Source organism: Ambystoma mexicanum, chromosome 12, assembly GCF_040938575.1.
Source record: "Ambystoma mexicanum isolate Mex_15411 chromosome 12, UKY_AmexF1_1, whole genome shotgun sequence".
Classification (NCBI taxonomy): domain Eukaryota; kingdom Metazoa; phylum Chordata; class Amphibia; order Caudata; family Ambystomatidae; genus Ambystoma; species Ambystoma mexicanum.
The window spans coordinates 384857780-384878149 of record NC_090936.1 but is presented as its reverse complement, the minus strand read 5'-3'; positions in this window follow the sequence as shown (position 1 = coordinate 384878149).

The following is a 20370-nucleotide window of genomic DNA, read 5'->3' as shown; positions in this document are numbered from 1 at the left end:
CAGCTGATCAGCTAAGTCATTTCCAGTGTTGTCTGGTCCCTCTACTTTGGAATGACCCTTGATCTTTTTCCAATAGATGGTCATCCCATTCGAGGTGAACAGATCATCAATATTTTGGATTAACATTTCCATGTTTCAAGGGTTTGTTATTAGCACATAACATGCCTCTGGTTTTCCAATTAACCAGGTGCTCCACAAACCCGTTCCGTACATAATCCGTATCTGTGATTATGACCAGTTTGTGGAGTTGATGTTGGACAGCAGTGAGGATGGCTTGATGCACAGCCATCAACTCTGCCACTTGACTACTTCGGGGACCAATCTTGTACCATGCATTCCCTACGCCAGCCACAAGTTCTTTTTCCCCGTTGTTGTCAACATGGTAAGAGCATCCATCCACATAGACAGTGGGCATTCCCTCACACTTATCTTCTTCAAAGACTTTGTGTGGGGAATTAAGGTATGCCTTCATGTTGTCCTTGATTTTTAGACTTTCGTCGTCGAGACAGTTTTCTCTGGCACAATCATGCAAGTCAGTCAGACCTTGCGCGAGGGGACTCTTCTTGTATTGGCCATATCTGACCTCCACAGGAAAGCCTTGCATTGACAGAATCCAGGAAGTAATTCGGGAATTACTCACCTTTCCGGCCCGGATTCTGTCACTTTGGAGATATTGCAGAGGCTGGTGTGGAGTCTCCACTATGATGTGTTCCCCCTGGATAAACGGGTGGTAATTCTTCAATGCCCACACCGTTGCCAGGAGTGCCTTCTCACAATCGTTGAATTTTTCCTCCACAGAGGATAAAGTTTTACTCGCATAGGAGATTACTTTATTGACCTTGTCATGCTTTTGGTATAATACTGTAGTCAAGCATGTATTAGAGAACCCTGTCTCCAAGAAGACCTCCTTGTTTCTGACAGCGTAAGCTAGGCAAGGAACCTGTGAGAGGCTTCTTTTGAGTTCTCTTACTGCCTCGGCTTGTTCTGGACCCCACTCCACTTGATCCCCTCCTTCAAAAGATGAATCAGGGGTCTTGTGATCTCTGTGTAGCCCTCAATGAACTTTATACTGTAATTAGTCAGTCCAAGGAGGATCCTGAGTTCCCGCAGAGATGTGGGGTCTTTCAAATTCTGGAGTGCTTCCACTTTCTTTTCCTGGGGACAGAGACCCTGAGGAGTAATCTCATGCCCCAAGAAATTGACACAGGTTCTACACCACAGTGCCTTTTGAAAGGAAAGTTTTGCTCCAGCAGCCCTCAACTGTGTCAGAACATAACGGATCTCCCCTATGTGTTCATCCACAGTTGAGCTTTTGATGAGGACATCATCTACATAAGCCAGGTTACCCCTCGCACCCAGGTCGGGCATGGCCTTATGTAGGAATATGTTGAATTAATTGCCGGAGTTGATGTATCTGAAGGGAGTCCGGGTATATGTGTACTGCTGGCCCCTAAAGGTAAAAGCCAGCTTGTATTGGTCCTCCCTACTGACAGGCACAGTCCAGTATTCATTGGTCAGGTCTGTTGCAGTGAATATCTGTGACCCCTGGATCTGGGCCAGCCCTTGGTCAATGTAGGGAAGAGGCCATCGGGAAGTATGGACCCGTTTGTTGAGCTCCCTAATGTCAGCGCAGAGTCTCCACTGGCCGTTTGGCTTCAATATCCTCAGCACCAGATTATTGAAGGTGCTGTGGACTGTCTGGATTATCCCCCGGGACTCAAGGTTCTTAATTATTTCAGTAAGGGACTCCATTGATGCGAGAGGCAAGCGATATTGCTTCACAAACACTGGAGTCATGCCAGGGTCCGTGGGAATTGTTGTTGTATGGATGTCGGGTCGAGCACAGTCATATGAGTCCACCGCAAAGAGATCTTGAAAATCCAAGAAAACTTGTTTCAACTTTTGCTTCTGCTCCAGAGTCTCACAGGCATCAGCTAGGTTTACTCTCTCTTCAACCATCTGCCTGAAGCCTGGAAAGACTTCTGGTTTCGCTATCTCAGCGGCCTCCTCCAGCTTGGTGGAGAAGTCTCTGGTCAGAGTGCTGATTTGGACTGGTGGCTTCAGGTGGGAAAGGCAGCCCTCATGTACCTGGAAAATCACCTCATCCCTCCTGAAGTCACAGGTTACTTCTTCCTTACTATAAGGACAGGAAGTGTACACCAGGATTTCCCCCCCCATGCCGGGTAAAGATCCTGTCTGATGTTGTGTTGTCATCACTGTCACTTTCAAAACAGTCCTTGGGGATTGGTCCCAACAGTTCATTTCCTAAATCTATGGAAAAATGTCAGTCACCAACCGCCATTCCAATAATGGTGCCTGCAGCTAGAGTGATACTCTTTAAGTCACTGTTATCCACCTCTATTGGAATGGTGTCATGTTCTATGTTGACTAATGGTGTTGTGTTTACCCCCAACCCTTGCTGTTGGAGAGAAGCATTTAGATGAATATAAGCATCAGGGATTTTCAATTTCTGTCCTCTTTTAACTTTCACTTCCAGGGAGAATTGTCGGGTCCTTTCTGGGATGGTGACTTCCTCTCCAATCTGAATTTCAACTGCATAAGGCAGCAGTTGAGCTGACGTAAATGCTTTCTCTGGATCATCAAAGCCCATGGGATTATCCGCTAATCGGGACCAAGCTTTGAAGTTTATTAGGTCCAAACTAATGGCAAAGCGATTGAGAATGTCACTGCCTAAGTAAAAGGCGGCAGTGACGTCTCGCACGACCCAACAATTACGAACTATGCTCTTGTTGCCTATGGAGATTTTGAGCATACACCTGCTTGGCAGGAGATGTTTGGAATTGGGTGTTTCCAGATCCATTTCCCATTTGTCTATCAGTTTAAATGTGGGACTGGCTGGATCTTTTGGTAGTTGGAGGAACATGGCTTCGTTGATGAAGCTCTTACCGTTGTTCACACACACTCGGGCTAGAACAGAGTCCTTCCCTTCATTTAACTAAACACGGATGAACAACTGCTCTCTAATTTGCTGAAGATCAGCCAGGCTCTGAGCTGATTTCTCATCTTTCTGGACTATAGGAGTGGGAATGTCTGATTGTGGATTGGTTAGGAATTTCAGAGTGTTTCCTTCCAGTGTGGAATGCCACCTTAGACTGGAAGGAAAGTTGATTTTCAGAAAGAGAGGACACCCCATCACCAGTCTGTTGTCCTACTGCTATTACTGTCACGTCTGGAATTTGGTTGTTCTGGTAGTCAGATTTTTGTTCAACCAAGTGGCATGTGCCATTTAAACTAACATGGTTGACGCTCTGTTTTAACTTTATTGGTCGCCTAGTCTGGGTCCACAGGACCTTGTTTACGCAATCTATTAGGGGTGACAACCTTCGCAGGAGTTCATTCCCTAGTAAACAAGGGGTGCCCTCTGGAGTCACAACTATGACCGGGTGTTTCACCTTGTGTCGCCCAATTTTAATGTCCAAATCCGCAGTGCCCTCGACGGGAATTTCATTCCCGTCAAAGTTTTGAAGTTGTCCAGGAAGAGAGGTGAGAGGAATTTGGTAATTCTCCCCCTTCCTGAACTTAGTTCATCAAAGGCCTTTTTGGACAGCAGGGTAGCTTTGGATCCAGTGTCCACCAGTGCCAAAATGGTACCCTGCCCCTGTATTTGTACCGGGGCATAATATCTTCCCTCCTTCTCCGCAAAAGGGCACAGATGGACAACTGGTGGGTTAACTTTCTAGTTTTGGACATAGAGGGAGAAGAGATTTGGGCAGAATTCTGTGGGGAGTCTAGGGAATCTGAAAGAAAAAGGTGGCAACTAGAGATGGGAGAAGTTTTGAGTTCCCCTGGTTCCGGTTCTGGGCCACCCCCCCTTCTTGGAGGCATTCACCAGGATGGGTTTGGACCAGGGGATTTTCATTTTGTTGGTTCTGGGATGGGATGATGGGCGGCGCTAGCTCAGTCCCCACATCTACTCTGTCTGTATTTAAAACCTTTGGGACCCAGGGGCGTTGCTAGGGGGGGGGCTAAGGGGGCTATAGCCCCTGATCTTTTGGCTGTAGCCCCGGATAGAATCTCAGGAGCTACAGCCAAAAGACTAACTAGCCCCCAGTCCCAACAGTTCTGACATCAGCTTAGCCCCGGGTCTTTTCCAGACCTAGCAACTCCCCTGTTGGGACCCATTTTTCTTTGGGAGGAGTTCCCGCATCTCTGAAGGAGAAGATCCTTTTCCAGGATCCTCTGAGGACCCCTCTCCTTAAATTTGGAAGATCTGTACCTCCTCCTCAAAATGGGTATTTTGAGTTCTTTGTTTCTCCTATCCCCCCACCCCCTATGCTCCTTGGGTGGCAGGCTTTCAAGGGGCACGAGATTTTGTTTCCGGTTCCTGGGTTTCCAGGGGCTTTCTACAAGTGGGGAAGGAAGCTTCCTCCAAGGCTTTACACCCCCCCCTTGTGCCTCCTCCCTGGGAACTGGTGGTTTGTCGGGGTGCTTCCCCCGTCATTGTTCTGGAGCACCAGGTCCAGAGTTGGAGGAATTCTGTGCCGGCATGCCCATCTGAGGGTTCTGCTGAGCCCTCAGTATGCGACCCAGATACTGTGCCTTATTTTGGACCTGGCGCTCTAGCTGTGAAACCCGCTCAGGCTGATACGGGGTTCTGTTTTCTACCCTGGGCTGATCCCGGGAAGGGTAGCTATCCCTTCTCTGGTAATACCCCGGGTTGGGAAGATTTGAATACCCCTCCACCCTTGGCCTCCCAACTCCCGGATTAGGTGGTCTGGGCTCAGGAAATTGGGGAAAGAAGGATGGATGATTTTGGGGGTTGAAAATTTTGTTGATACCTGGGGAAAAATTTCTGCCCAGGATTCAGTGAATTTCTGCCCTCCTGGGGGAATTGAGGAGGGAAGTTCCCTGGGTTAGGTGCTTGGTTGGATCCCCCCCGCCCCCTTGGGCTGGAGGAGTCCACACATAACCCAGGATGGGTCTATTCCCCTTCTAGCGGGGACTTACATAGTCAGGGGAGTGAGGGATCCCATTTGTGGGACTACGTCCTTGGCTCCCTGTCTGTGACTGGCCCGAGGGCCTCCTGGGCTTGGAATTATTCTGTTGTGCAGGCAAGTTTTTAGGCCCCCATCTCCAAATCCCAAATGGGTGCAACCTTTACCTCTGCCACCTTAGCAGCAGCAGGGGTGCTGGTTCGTTTGGGGCTTTTAGCATTATTTTTGTTTTCTATAGGCTTCTGCACCTCATAGATTCAATGACCCAGTCTGGTGATCTTTTCTCATGAAAATCTCTCACTAGCTGGGTCATGATGTATTTTGGTAGGGCATGGGAAAAAGTATTAACAAATTCTTTGCTGTCCGTGCGCACCCTTCTGGTAGTCTGTGCAAAGGCACGCTTTAACTCCTGCACAAATTCTTGTGGGGCCTGATCCTCCCCATATTGTAAATTGTAGGCTGCCTTGCGAGCCTCTTGGGGATTTCTGTGAACAGAAAAATGCTTTAGGATGGCCGCCCTATATGTGGACCATCTTGAATGATTTTGGTCCTCCTGCCCCGCAAACAAACTGGAGTATTCTGGGGAGAATGTCCATTTGACATACTGAATGCAGCTACTGCTGTCTTTCGAATGGAAAGTCTCCATCATTTGCTCAAAGAACTCTAAGTGTTCCCAAACCGAATACTTAGCGTTCTTATGATAAGGCGTGATGATGCTCCTTATTGCCTTGATTTGTTTTAAGGGGTCCTTAAGCAAGGCCCTTTTTTGCCTTATTGGCCTTCTTGGTTCGGGTAACCCTGGTTCACTCATCCTCTGACTCAGAGGCACTGCTCCCAGAGGAGCCTGTCTGGTCTTCTAGGTTCTCCCGGGTTCTGCGAGCCTGGGAATGGCTGGCAGAATGTGGGGACCTAGTCTCCTGTGTGCTGGGGCGCTCAGAGGAGTCTTCTGATTCCTCAATACTCCCAGGATTTGATGAGTACCCCCCCCCACTGTCCTAACTGGGCAGAGGCTTTCAGGATGCCCTTAGTGAGCCTACTCTCCTGGAGTTCCCCACTAAATTTCACTGTACTTGGGTAGCCATACCCAGGTGACCGCCCATCCATTTCTGGGAGGTACTGGCCTATGAGCCCCATACTTCTGACTGGATAGCAATCTGCCATCCCCGTGGCCCTCGGCTCATGTGCGCCAGTGGACATGGGGGTTGCAGAGTCCAGGGACTGGGAGAGATGAAGGCCTCTGGTACTAGGGTTCCTGAGGTTATGCTCAGGTGTTTCCCTTTCCCGGCGAACCTCATCTCTATCAGCCCCTGCTCCCTGTTGCCATGCAAGAACCTGAGCTTCCTGTTCCTCAATCAAGGCCTTACTAGTCTCTATCAGTCTCTCTTGCAAGGCTACCTGCCTGTGGAGCTTGCCATTATTCTCACAGAGAGTCTCATTTTCTCTCTGTGCTTCCTGGTTTGTCTTTGAGTACTGGGCCAGTCTTTGCTGCAGGAGGGTTACCTCCTGAGGCCCGTCCCTACTGGCTTGCTTCTTTCTTTCCAGGGCATCTTCCACCCTCCTGGTGTGCTCAAACAATCTATCATGCTCTTTTTGGAAGTCACCCAGTCCTTGGAGGGCCGGGTGATTTTCTTCCAGTTTCCCTTTTAAGTGACAGACTTCCTGGCCTAAGGTGTCCCTTTACTGAGTAAGAGCCTGCCTCTGTGCCGCCAGGTGGTCCCTCTGCCTTTCAAGGGCACCAGCTTTCTTTAGCTCTTCATCAAACTCTGCCTGGGTATCCAGGTCTTTCAAAATCAATGTATTGCTCTCTGCCTTCTCTCTATCTAGGTGGCTTTGCAGGGTGACTATCTGCTCTGCGCATGCCCTGTTGAAATCCAGTTGTTGCTCCAGCTTTTTCTGGCTCTGCAGTAAGGAGTCCAAACCTTCTTGGTACTCCTTCTGCAAGGCCAGAATTCTGGTATCCTGGTCTGCCTTTTCCTGTTGCAGGATACCCATATCCTCTTTCATTTTAATGATATACTGCCTGCTTTCATTTTCTGACTCTTGGCTCCTCTACAGCCTCTGCTCAGAAGAGGCCAGATCAGATTGGGCCTTTCTAATGCCCTCAGTTGTCTACTTGCCAGGTCTTGGCCTTCAGCATATTGATCCTGTATGGCTCCAATAGACAAATATAGATATGCCGCTATCTTGGCAATCTTGTTGTGCTCATCCTTGACCTTAGGGGCCATATATAGTTCGCTCAGGGCCACATGCAAGGGACCCTGGTCTCTCCATATATCTGACCCTGTTGCAGTGATCTGTTGTGTGATTGCCTCACATTCTGGTCCTGCTCAGTCCACTCACCTCTCACAAATAACTTATGTAAAAGGTGCTCTCTAGCTATCTTGATGTCTACCAATGTCGCCATTCTGGAAATTGATTTCCTTCCTGACTTACAGAAGTTTATTATTTATATTTTGTATAACAGACTGTTTCCTTTGAGCGTTCCCTTTTGAGGGGTGTTTTTACAGTGTAACACAGCGTGGTAGCCCAACAGGATTTATGTATCCTGTCCGTTAGCACACTGTATTAAGCTTCACAAGTGGTAGATCTAATCCAGAAATCCCGGACGAGCCCCCAATCTGTAAGTGATTTCAATCCGGCACTCCAACTAAGTCAATGCCTAGTATCGGATGCCCAATGGAAACCCTTATTTATATATTTTTATGTCAAAGTTCTTTTAATTCTGGATGATGTACCCTTATATAACGCCCCTCTCTTTGAATCCCCCTGGTCTCACTGAACCAAGAAATAGGTTTGTTTAGCAAATTAAAAGATTTATTTGAAGAATTGAACAATATATAGATTATACTTTTATGAATAATATCTTAATATCACACTTATGAATATGAACAATGATCAGCAATGGGTAATATTACAATATCAACAATCTCTTAAATCAATTAGGAGTAGGAATAGGAAGAATAATCTAGCAGAGAACACTTTGTATAGGTTCAAGAGATTGCAATGACAGGAAGAATGCAACACAGAAATAAAACTTGATATGACTTCAATCAAAAGACAATATGATCACTCTTTCCCCCTGTTATTACTCATCCCCCTAATATGCAATATGAAGATATGGAATGAGGGCACACAGGTATCGGGAATAACAATCAACAATTGCAGTTTCAATCCCGATTCCCCCAGCAAGCTTAGAGAGAATAGGTATGATTTTAAAACAGGTCAATCGCTTTTAAATGAGGTTTGAATTGAATGGGAAAAATGCTAAAAATTATTTTAATTCGCTAAAGGAGATTCAGAATTAGTGAGAGTGGCTTTGGATTGGTTCACATCAACACTAGCAATGATTTATGAATGATTAGCAGATGAAAACGAAACTCAGAAATTGAAAACAAGAAAAAGCTATTTTACATGAAGTGAAATTGAGCCAAATGCGAAATCGCGGCAACTTTTCCGTGTGCGGGAAACGCAATTAGGGCAAAACTATAAGGAATTGGAATGTCATTCTGGGTTCGTTTGAAAGCTGAGTATGTTAGCTTCAAAGTGACTCAGGTTGCTAGATTTTAAAGGCCTACTGAAAAGGGTTCAGCTTTTTGGATTGGGTCTTTCTGCTTCCAAGTTCTAGAGTCTGGATTCTGGGTCTGGTTCTAGAGTCTGGAGTCTGGATCTTCCGGCAGGGTGCTTCGCCAAGGAATCAGTTGATGAGTGGAAAGTGTGTGTCTTTCTGGGTCCTCAACAGTCCCTATTTATCCATTTCCAAAGTGGGTGGGGAGGCTGATTATCTATGCCCAACCCTGTAAGGATCTGATAGGTCAGAGAATTTCCCCTCTCCTGATTTGAGACAGGCGCAGTGTGTCATATGTGTCAGAGTGACACTGTGTTTATGGTCCAAAGGAAATCCCTCCCCTTTGCTTTTACTTAGGAAATCTATTTTCCCCAAAAAACATCTTTCCAAGATGCATAATGTGTTAATAATACATAATTACATGACAGATTGCTTAAGGTACATTGCTGTCCAACTCTCATCTTCCTGCGAGCTTTAGTTCATAAATGACAACTTTTTCACACTTTTGGTGGGTTTCTCAATGTTAGTTCTGCACCAATTTTTATACATGCATACACATCCCATATGGGCATATTCCTGTAATTTTTCATGTTCCTAACATAAACACAATGGCTACAATATGAATAGTTTCCGGGGTTCAGTCTCAGAACATCGCACAGATTCCAAATTAGTTTTAAACTGTGGGCGAATTTTTCATTTTAACAACCTATAAGTTTTATATTTTTGTCAGTTCAGTACAATTTGTTATAAGCATTTTTCTAAAACATACATTTACTTCTACTTCAATCCACATTTCCAGTCTGGCCCGCCTCCAAAGCTGGGCTGAGTCAGAAGGTCACATGGCTTGTCTTCCTGTCAGAGCAGTTGTTGTCAGTCACACCCGAATTAGCATTTTCTATTCAGTTCAAGGAACTCATTGTTTCTTTCTCAGGGCAGCAGAGGAAATCTACTCCCCTTCTGATTAACATGCCAATGGGAAATCCTCTCCTTTTGGTGGGAATGAACAAAGTGGGAGGTTCTCAGGGAAAGAAAGCCTCTTGGAAGTTTTAGCTGAATTAAGTCGCCTTATGGTCAATTGTAACATAGTTCCTTGTGAAAAATTACATTTATACATTTAAAATAAGCAAACATATCTTTAATTCCAGTCTTTTTCAACATGAAATCAATGTGTGGCACTCTATATGGCATTTTGATGGAAATCCCTTCTTTGGAATGCTAAGCTTTGAAAACACAAGTTTCTCCTGTCAGATTGTCAGGAAGGTCTGTAATCTCCTCTTCTTCCAGAGATGCTCCAGTCTCCCTCTCCTCCCCTTCCTCCTCACCTTGAAGTCTCCGGCGTTGAGTCAGCTTGGGATTGTCCTTTGTTTGAGTCTTCACTCCTTTTTTTTGAAGATAGTGACGACCAAGGTAGGACGCCACAGTGACACCCTTTGGGTGATCTGTGGCAACCCTCCTCGGTCGCTGGTCAATGGGGAAAAAGCCAGTGGCACAAAAAACCCCGGAAAATTAGGATCTTCAAACGCAGTGAGGTTGTAGTAAACACACTCCGGAGGCAGCAGCAGAGGGAGAGGAATCTGATGAACACGGTCCCAAATAGAAGGAATTCCAATAAGAATCGGGTATGAGACCAGATAAATGGAAAGGTTCCAAAGCTGATACAACAGTAGAGGGCTTGGCGAGGCAATCCACAGGACAGGCTGAGGTCAGAACCGGGCTATCAACAGGAAGTAGTTCCGATACTGGATAAACAGGTGAGGGCTGGGCGAGGCAATCCACAAGACAGGCAATGGTCGGTACACGGTGATGTAAACGGATAGGAACAGAGGAGGGCAAAAGAAGAGGACCAAGGCAGGTAAGTACCATACAGAAAGAAAGCAAGCATAAACAGAATAAGTATAGAGAGAAAGGTACAAGACGGATGGGAGGAAGGATAAGAGACGGGAACGGAACAGACAAGGGAGAAGGAGTCAAGAAGGCGAGGAGATAATAAAGGTAAAAGGTTCGGAGCACAAGGGGAACAGCAAGGAATAGAAGGACAACAGAGGGGAAAAAGGGAAACTCCACGAGACAACAACAGCAGCGCTGGAACAAGGCGAAAACACTGTACGTTGCAACGCACCTGACCCCGGAAGTGAAAGTATTAAATACCGGCGTCGGGAACGTCGCTAACAACTAGATCGTACAGCGCGCTTCCCAAAGAACGTAATGGAACTCGCTATGGCGGACGTAGCTTCCACTTCTTCCAAAGCCGCCAGGTTCCCTGAGGCGTGACACAGATTTAGAGATCGCCAGCATCTGTCGGAGGCGAGTAACGGTACTGCACCCATTTTGACAGATTTCTTTCCATCAAGTATCTGTAAAAGTGGATTTTGTTCTGATAACATGTGATTCTTGCTGACATTGTAATTGAATGGGTTCTTGAAGTAGCATGATGTGGAACACCCAACAAGGAGGTTGGATCTTTTGGGTGGTTTGTGAGTCATGATTTTTGTAAATTTGAAACAAGAAAATGGATTTCCAAACGGCTCTGTGTTTCTTTTGGCAATCAGCATTGCTTTTTAAAGTGGTTTCAGGCTACGTGTGGGTAGCCCAATAGTGGGTTTTGGCAGTGGTCTCCTGTGTTCACTGAGATAGGCAAAAGTGAATGGCGGCTTATTTTCCAGATTTTTACTGCGCAATTTTGTGTGATTTTTAGCGAGCAGCCTTCTTTCCAGTGGCCATTTCTGATGTTTCTGCTGCCAGCAATGCACAGTAATGTTGCAAGGCCTGGACCAGTGGGTTGAAACATCCCACAAAGCGCTGGAACGTACATTGTTAAAACGTTTGTGATAAGAGGTACAAGTAAAGTTGAACTGCTGATGAGTGACTGAACTTTAAAGCAAGATATAATCCCTTTAGGTGAGTGGTCCGGCACCACATGGGTGCTCAATCGAATGTCTCTGTAAGCTATACAGGTGAAAAGTGGCAAAAGTGAAAGTGAGGAAAAGGGTATCAAGAGGAAAACATATAATTGTGAATTGAAGGGGTTCTCTGAAGGGTCAAGCAAAATCCTGCACACAGTCGAAAGTCTTGGATTTTGATAAAGTGGGGAAAGTTTGATGAAGAAGATTTGGTCCAAGCCTGGCGGATGTGGAGACCAATTGAAGATTTTGTGTCATGTAGGTCTGAGCCCGGCGGAGGGGACTCGAGGTGAGTAGTAAATCACTCGGGAAGTTTTATATGTGAAATCATAAGAAGAAAGGAACTTTAATGTTTGTCGTGTTGCATCAGGCCCTCTGAAATAAGAGACTTTGAATGGCAAAGAGACTTTGGCACAGAAGGCCCTGACTTTAAAGTTTTGAATTGCATCCTAGTGCTAGAGAAGCCAGAGAGTGTACTAAGCTCGAGTGCGCCGCTATGTCACGTGCTGAAAACATGGGGAATGGAAGCCAATAGCTTGTATTTCCTGACATACCTTTTCTTGAACACTTTTCTTTTGCATACCATTGTTTCCCACACTATTTCCATTTAGAAGTAAGGATTGGCAATAGGTTTATTAGAATAGGTTCTTTTATTTTGACAGACTCGACTTGGACTGCTTTATTATTATTTGATGGTCGTAGCTTGCTCCCATCTTTAGATTTAGGATTAGACAGGCTTTTTTCAAACCCAATTGAAGTTCAATAAACACCCTTGAACTGTGATCATTTGTGTCTTTCTTACTGTTTAATACCATGGCTTCCTTACAACTGTCTGTAGCTTAGAGAGGGTCTTAGGTGGATCCCTGTAAAGATGCCATTGGAGTGATCCAAACAGAAAACAACCAAGGTGAGGATCAAGTTGAGTTTGGCATAAATACAATAGAGGGGTGGGCCCTTGTTGAACTTATGTTTGATCGCACGGTTTACTGGATGAGTACTCAAAAAGTGGAAAGTCTAAGAGAACACTTAGGGTGAGCACCTTCTGTTTACGCAGTGAGTACCTTCTGTTTTTGGGGTGGGTTTGAGGATCTCAAGATAGTCAACAAGTAGTAAAAGAATGGGGTTTGAGCTCCTTGACACTCAACCAGGATCTCCATTTTTGATCCTCCATGCAGAGTCATCTTCAATAGATGTTATATTAGGCACAATCCAGACAAGCCATTATTCGGTTGGGCTTAAAGGATTCCTACAGTATAACCTGGTACCATGTAAATATAAATGGTAGATGGTTATGTGGGCTGCAGTCATGAGAACAGTGGGACCATGTAAATGTTGAAGTTCATGGGTAAAATGGGAGATCCTGTGGTGTTTTTCTGTTCTTTTTAGTAGTTTTGGATAGGAGTACGCCCAATTGTTCTTGGTTTATATGATCTTTCACATATGAATGTTACCAAATTAAGACTGTCCTTTTGCTAGGGCATGCCATGTCAGTATTATCCAAGGTTGAAGAGACATCCGTTATCACACATCCAGGGCTGGCTGAAGATGTGTGAGCCCCCATTGCAACAAAGGTGTGGGGGCACCCTTGTCTACAGTTCTGAAAAACAGTCTTGGGCATCCATGGTGTGCTTACATTATAATGGAGACATAGGAATGCACTGTACATTTTAATAGCTGCTGATTATCATGGGACAAGCAGCTAGTGAGAAGCTGAAACACTAAGGCCCTCATTACAACCCTGGGATTACGAAGTCCCTTTGCGGGTTGGCGATTTTAATGCTTGCTTTTTGCAGGCGTTAAAATCCAACCCGTAAAGGGACCTTGTTGCTAAGTAAGGTGCCGCAATTTGCGGCACCATAGTTAGCGCCTTCCCCATTCCCATTGAGCCATATGGGGCGAAAATGGGAATGGGGAAGGGCCCATGGTGAATGGGCAATTACCGCCCCACCAACCTTGGAATGGGGCGGTAATTCCGTCATTCACCATGGCGGACCCCGGCATGGACCATGGTGCTAATAGCACCATGGTTTAGCGCCGGGGTCGTAATGAGGCCCTAAATGTCTACAGAATAGATACAAATTACTATTTGTCAGCAAGGGGCTAATTTGGACGAAACCTGAGTAAAAAGCAATGAGGTGATAACAACGCTGCTGTTTGCTGCAAGAGGACTGACAGTCTGACGGCACCAGCAAATATAGCCAGTAATGTGCTCAACGCAAAACGTACATTTAATGTCCTGAATTAAGTTGACAGCCTTGGTCCGGCTCATTTCAATTGAACATTTTGAAAGTGCCTGGTGCCATCCCTTCATACAGGGGAGTTGCTAGGTTTGGAAAAGACCCGGGGCTACGCTGATGTCGGAACTGTTGGGACTGGGGGCTAGCTAGTCTTTTGGCTGTAGCTCCTGAGATTCTATCCGGGGCTACAACCAAAAGATCAGGGGCTATAACCCCCTTAGCCCCCCCTAGCAACGCCCCTGCCTTCATATATGTGCATATGTGGCCATGAACTTGCTAACCAGGATCTCTTCGCCAATGTTGAGTAACACGGTTTAAGTCCCACTGAGTGACCTTTTAAAAGACTACTAGTTTTTCCAAACACTGGTAATAGGTGTGAGAACAATTGAGAAGTGACCCATGCCCCAGGGTTGTATCAAAGCAGATCAGTCTTGACATGGGAATGCAGATGGACAGGATCACACAATTTGAATTCCATTTCTATAGAAGAGGAAGGATACTTGTATGCTTGAGTTTTAGAGGAAAAAGGTTGTGTAGAAATGTTAATGAATTTGATGGTGAGTGGTGTTAGGCCAGAGTAGTTATGTTTGCGACCCCTGCAATGTACATATCCATTTTAGAGATCATTCTTGAAGAATGGCATGATTTATTATAATTTGTTGATACTTGTACAGGTACCAACTCGAAAAAGAACATTTGACAAGGAAGGTTTGAGTTTACGCGAAAAGCTGCTGTACTAAGCCCTAGCAGTCACCCTAAGCAGGCTCTATTTTTTCAGGACATCAGGTTTCGCCTAAAAGCTCTGGGGAGAGTCCAGGCCTGAGTGGAAATTCTGCAGTGCTATATATTTTCTGCATATTGAGGAATGCCTACTTCAACTTGTAAGTGTCCTTCTTATTCCCCGAGACACGCCTGCTTGTAACTGACATCAGGAATTCCTCTTTTGGAATAGTCGTACGGGAGTACACCATTCATAAAAAATAAAAATGTTGATATTTTTGTGAAAAAAATCCCAACAAAATGAAAAACACTATTGTTTATCAGTGCCTTTGTGAAGCAAAAAACATGAATTCTGCCTTGACAGTGTTTCGTTTAAGCCCTTCAGGAACGGTGTAGGTGAAGTAAAAGTTTTTTTTTAAAAAGAAAGAGGAGCCACGTGGGATTCAACAAATGTGGTTTACGTGTTGCTCTGCCTTTGTGGACTGTATCATGTTGGTCTCACTACCAGGAAAGTGAAGCAAAGATGGAAAGAACACAAATCGCTTATTAGGAGCAAGAATCTGAAGTCCCTAGTAGCTACTCACTTTCAAGAGAAGAGACATACAGTAGCACAATTAATTTGCGCAGTCCTGAAACAAGTCACCGGATCAAAGAGGGGTGGTAACAGCTTCCACAATGGGAAGGATATTGGAATGAAACCCTGTCCTCCTCGTTACCGCAAAGCATGAATATTGACATTGATCTTAATTGCTACATTTAAGGAAGTTTGGCACAGGTTCTCTTTTTTTGCGGCCATGAGATTTACTCAGTGGACCTGTTGGAAGTACTCAACATTCAGTATCTGCATTTTACCTCTGACATGTAAATTAGTTGTATATCACATCTTGTTTTGCGTGTCAATATGAGCTTGTGAATAGCAACAGGCATTGTTACTTTATAGGTTTTGGACACCGTAGTAGCTACACACAGAGACACAGTTCTGGGTAGGTTTAATACAAGAATATGTATGCCTCTGATGGCATGGTCCAATTCTTTTGATTGATGTTTGAATACAGGATTTAATAAGGTATCCGGTTTGCCTATAATTTAATTATTCGCCTCGCATGATGACAAAGACTAATATCATACTATTACAGCTATGGTCTTTCTAATGGACCACACGTGGTATAGTGCGTTTGCGACGGGTGCCTCTCCCTTTTTTGGGGGTGGGGGGGCACCCAGCTCGAACGGTCCATGTACTTTGGCTGGGGGCTGCCAGCTTCTTCTATAGCATACTCAGTGTTATTACGCACAGTACATTATTTTAAAAAAAGACAAGTATGGACAATTTTTCTGCAGTCTTTGAATCTTCTTTTATTCTTGATATTACAGAGCCTTTTATCTCTAACCACCAAGCTTACATTATTTGCTCATTCCAAGATGGCGCCTGTAACAGCGCTTTCAATACTAGTGGAACTTTAGATTATACGACCCATGCTTTTGGGAGGGCACCTAGCACGAACGATCATTCACATGTACTTTGGCTGGGGCTTGCCAGCTTCATCTACAGGTTACTCAGTGTTATTTCATACATGACATGTTGTACATTATTTTAAACAGACAACAAGTATGGACAATTATTCTGCTGTATTTGATTCTTCTTTTATTATTGATATTACAGAGCCTTTTCGCTCTAACCGCCAAGCTAACATTATTTGCTCATTCCAAGATGGCGCCGGTAACAGCACTCTCAATACTAGTGGAGCTTTAGATTACACGACCCTTGATAACACATTCTTTAAATAACCACGTGATACCCACGCTGGCTGTTCTTCTGCTTATGTGCAGCACAGCGATCAGTTTGGAACACACTCTTTGTACTGTTATGATGCCCTAAAACCAGCAATTAGTAAACTGTAAGAACCCTTCTTTTTGTGTATTTATTTATTTTATTTTATTTATTTTTTACATTTGTAGAGAGCACTGCAGCACATAGACATCGAGGCGCTATTACATGAAGGTGTATGCAAGCAAGATTATGTATACATAGAAAACATAGCTACTTAGTTACAGAGATAGAAAACGGAGGGTGGTTACATATGACGTTCGTCTGCCTGAAGAGATCATGGCAGGATGGTTTAGACAAACAGCCTGGTTGTTAAGGCTTTGCGGAAGGCTAAGTGAGAGTCAATCCGCCTGAGGTGCGTGGGTAGGGCGTTCCAGTGTGAAGCTGCTAGAGCTGGGAAGCTCGAACTACCCGCACGTACTCTGCAGGTCTTGGGTGTAGAAATCAGGTTGGTGTAGGCAGATCTAGAGGGCCTGGCAGAGGTGGGTCGTGAAATCCTCTGGGCAAGGTAAGGGGGAGCAAGGTCATGGAGGCATTTATGGGTGAGGAAGAGTATTTTAAAGCTGATCCTCTGCCTAATAGGCAGCCAGTGGACCTGCCTTCTAAGGTCAGAGATGTGGTCTTTCCTGGAGAAACCTGTGGCGGCCCTCAGGGCGTTGTTCTGGGGAAGTTGGAGCTTAGCAATGTTTTTGCCGGAGGTTCCACCAAGGAGCGCATTGCAGTAGTCCAACCGGGATCCTATCATGGCCCTGGCAATAGTGAGGCCATTTTGAGAAGAGATGAATGGTCTTGCTGCGTAGATGAGTTTGGAGTAGTATGCAGATGAAGAGGCTATGGCATTAACATGCCTGTCCATGGTGAGGTTGGAGTCGAGGTAGACTCCTAGAGTCTTGACTGTTTGGGATACCGCAATCGGTATGTGGTCGATGGTAAAGGACGAGTATTGTTTGTCGAGGTTGCCTAAAATTGTTGGTGACCCGATAAGTAGAAGCTCGATCTTCTCGCTATTAAGACATAGCCAGTTGTCTGCCATCCAAGCTTGGATGGTGGCGTAGATGGAATTGAGGGTGTTCTTGTCCAACTCATAGTCACCTGCGAGCGGGATGAGCACTTGGGTGTCATCCGCATAGTTGGTGTATGAGATGCCCATGGCATCGAGGAGATTGAAGAGAGGCCGAGTGAACAGGTTGTAAAGGGTGGGCGCTATGCAGGAGCCCTGGGGCACCCCACATTTGATGTGACTGGGAGAGGCGCATGCTGAATCGGAGAAAACTTTCATGGCCCTTTCCTGTAGGAAGGAGGTGATCCATGCGCATGCTTTCGGGGAGAAGTTAGCTGCTATAGAGAGATGGTGGCATAGAGTGTTGTGATCGACGAGGTCAAATGCCGCAAATTGCTCGAGGAGGAACAGGAGCGCTGGTTTGCCAGAGTCACGAATGTCGTCCATTTGATTTTTTAGGTCAAGTAGAGCCGTTTCAGTCCCATGTCGAGGTCTGAAACCAGACTGCCGAAGGCCCAGAAGGCGGTGCTCTTCGAGGAATTTTTGGACTTGCTGCTAGGACGCTTTGTCCAGAATTTTCAGTAGAAAGGGGACAGTAGTGATGGGCCTGTAGTTCCCCGGTACTGATGGGTCAAGTGAGGGTTTTTTGAGGAGCGGACGAACCCAAGCTTCCTTAAGATCAGACGGAACATGGCCAGAGTGAAAGGATGTATTTATGAAGGCTTTGAGGAAGGGGGCAAGGGTAGGGCCACAGTCTTTGACTAACTGTGCAGGGCAAACATCACCTTTACAGTTAGATGGTTTGATGGTTTTTAGGAGCGTGATGACTTCAGATTCGGTGATGTCCTTGAAGTCGAAAGGCGGGCAGGAGTGGGTTTTGGTCTCTTTGTTGGTGTTGATATTCTGGTTGGCAATTAGGAGGGTCAGAGCTTTTTGGTGCAACCTGAATTTTAGTTTGCAAGGTGTTTAGTTTTTTAAGCATGGCTGGTTGGATGTCATTGCACCATTATTCATCTTTCAAGATGGTGGATGGTGGGCTGGATGGAGTTTCAAGTTCCCCAAAGATGGTGAAGATTTCTTTGGTACTAGATTTAGCGTTGGCAATACTATTGTTGAATGAGTTAGCTTTAGCGAAAATAATAGCTGATTTGTAGTCCTTAGAGATAGTTTTAAAGGTGGATTTAGTAGCGTCATTAGGTTTGTTTCTCCAGGCTGAGAGGGCAGCTCGCTTTTTAGACCGAAGCTCAAGAAGCTCTTGTGAGAACCATGCATTGGTATGCTTGGCTTTCTTAGCTTTTCTGAGAGTGAGAGGGGCGATGGCATCAACTGCATTGGTGATTGCCAGTTTGAAGACGTTGGCATGGGTGTCGGGGTCTGTTGAGAAGGGGGCTTGAAGAGCCGGGATATCAAGGAAGGTTGTGATCCTTTCTACAGTTAGTAGGCGGGAGCTTCTGGCGAGAGCTGCGGGAAGAGGGATGGTGGGTTTAGGGGGCCCTTTAGATGTGTCCAGGTCAAATTGGATGTTGTGGTGGTCTGTCCATGGGACAGGAGAGTTTCCGGTGATTAGCACTGGGCAGTTGTGATGGGCAACCCAGTCTAAGGAACGTCCTTTGATGTGGGTAGGATTTGAGATGGTTTGTGTGAATCTGAAAGTGGAGAGGGCTTTGTTTAGAGCGGTCGCGTGGGTGTCATTAGGATCATTGAGGCCTAGGTTGAGGTCACCTGTGAGAAGGACTTTGGATTTTCTCTTTAAGTTCGCTGAAAGTGCATGGATGAGGGATTCCTGGAATTCGGCGATAGGACCCGGAGGTCGATAAACAATATGAAGGGTCAAGGTGAGGTTAGGAGAGAGATAGATTCTGAGGGGAAGGTAGTCACAGTTGTGGCCAAGTTCACCTTCAATCCTCCTAATGGTGAGGTTGTCTTTGGCGATGAGGGCTACTCCCCCGCCTCTGAGAAGGGGTCGATCTTGCCTATAGATGGTGTATCCGTCTGGGATAGCCAGGCAGAGGGCAGGGCCTGATGAGTCATTCAGCCAGGATTCTGTGATAATAAGGAGGTCTGTGCTGTTTTTAAGAATTAGGTCATGAATGTCTAGGGCATGTGCAGGAACTGAGCGGGCAGATTAGATACAATGAGGGCAGCAGGCACCACAGGCATTGTCTATAATATCTTCCTGTTCATCCACGGCCAGTGGGTAATTGGTGGATATTTAGTGGCATACAGTATATTTCTGCAGGTGACACTATACAACTGTGCAAAATGCTATTGCACAAACTGCAAGGGGTATCCAATTGCAGTGAGGGTACACTTCGAAATACATTCTTTGGGGACATCCGTCTCTTAAATAAGAACAACTACATGTGACAATTCTTTGACGTGACTTCATAACTTTACAATTAATAGGTAGTCCCTGATAGTGTTGTTTGGCACTTTGCAGATTGACTGCTGTTTGTGACATTGAAAATCTAGTATCCAGGTTTTAATTAAGGTATGTAATCTCCTAAGCACTAAGAAATGACAACATATGAGGTTTTAGATGTAATAACTATATGGTTCTGTTAACTCTGTTAACTCTCTACATTGCGTATTCTATATGGATTTTTTTAGGAATATAGCAAGGATTATTCCCTGAAGATGGGACCCAGTCCAGAAACGCATTGGGCCAAGAATTAAATCCTTTTGCTTAGGTGTAAAATAGGTGATAGGGTGTTTGGCACTGATGTGTTAGCTGTTGGGCTTTGTTCATTTTCTTATTTTTTTGCAGAAAATATGTTTAAAATTTGGTTGTAGATTTAGTTTAATGTCATTTTTTTAATACTCAAAAAGATTTATTTTCTGGTTATGATGATTCTTTCTAAAGATATGACCTAAATATTGTTTGACATTCACCAAGAGTGTGAGGACATTTTCTTGACCTTGATCTGTATGCAGTGTGCAGTTGTGTTCTGGGTGGTCCACGTTCAGACTCTTCCATGTATGAATTAATCTTAACCAAAGGAAGTGAGTATGTCCCACAGCTTTGCACGATTTGCCTTATCAAATGTCGTGCTCTGATCCATGAATGCCAAATAAATAGGCTCCTCCTTCAGATAGAGTGAGTGTGCAGTCACCAGATAGAGGTTGGGCGCCTGCTTGGCCTTACTCATCCCCGGCTGAAATCACAGC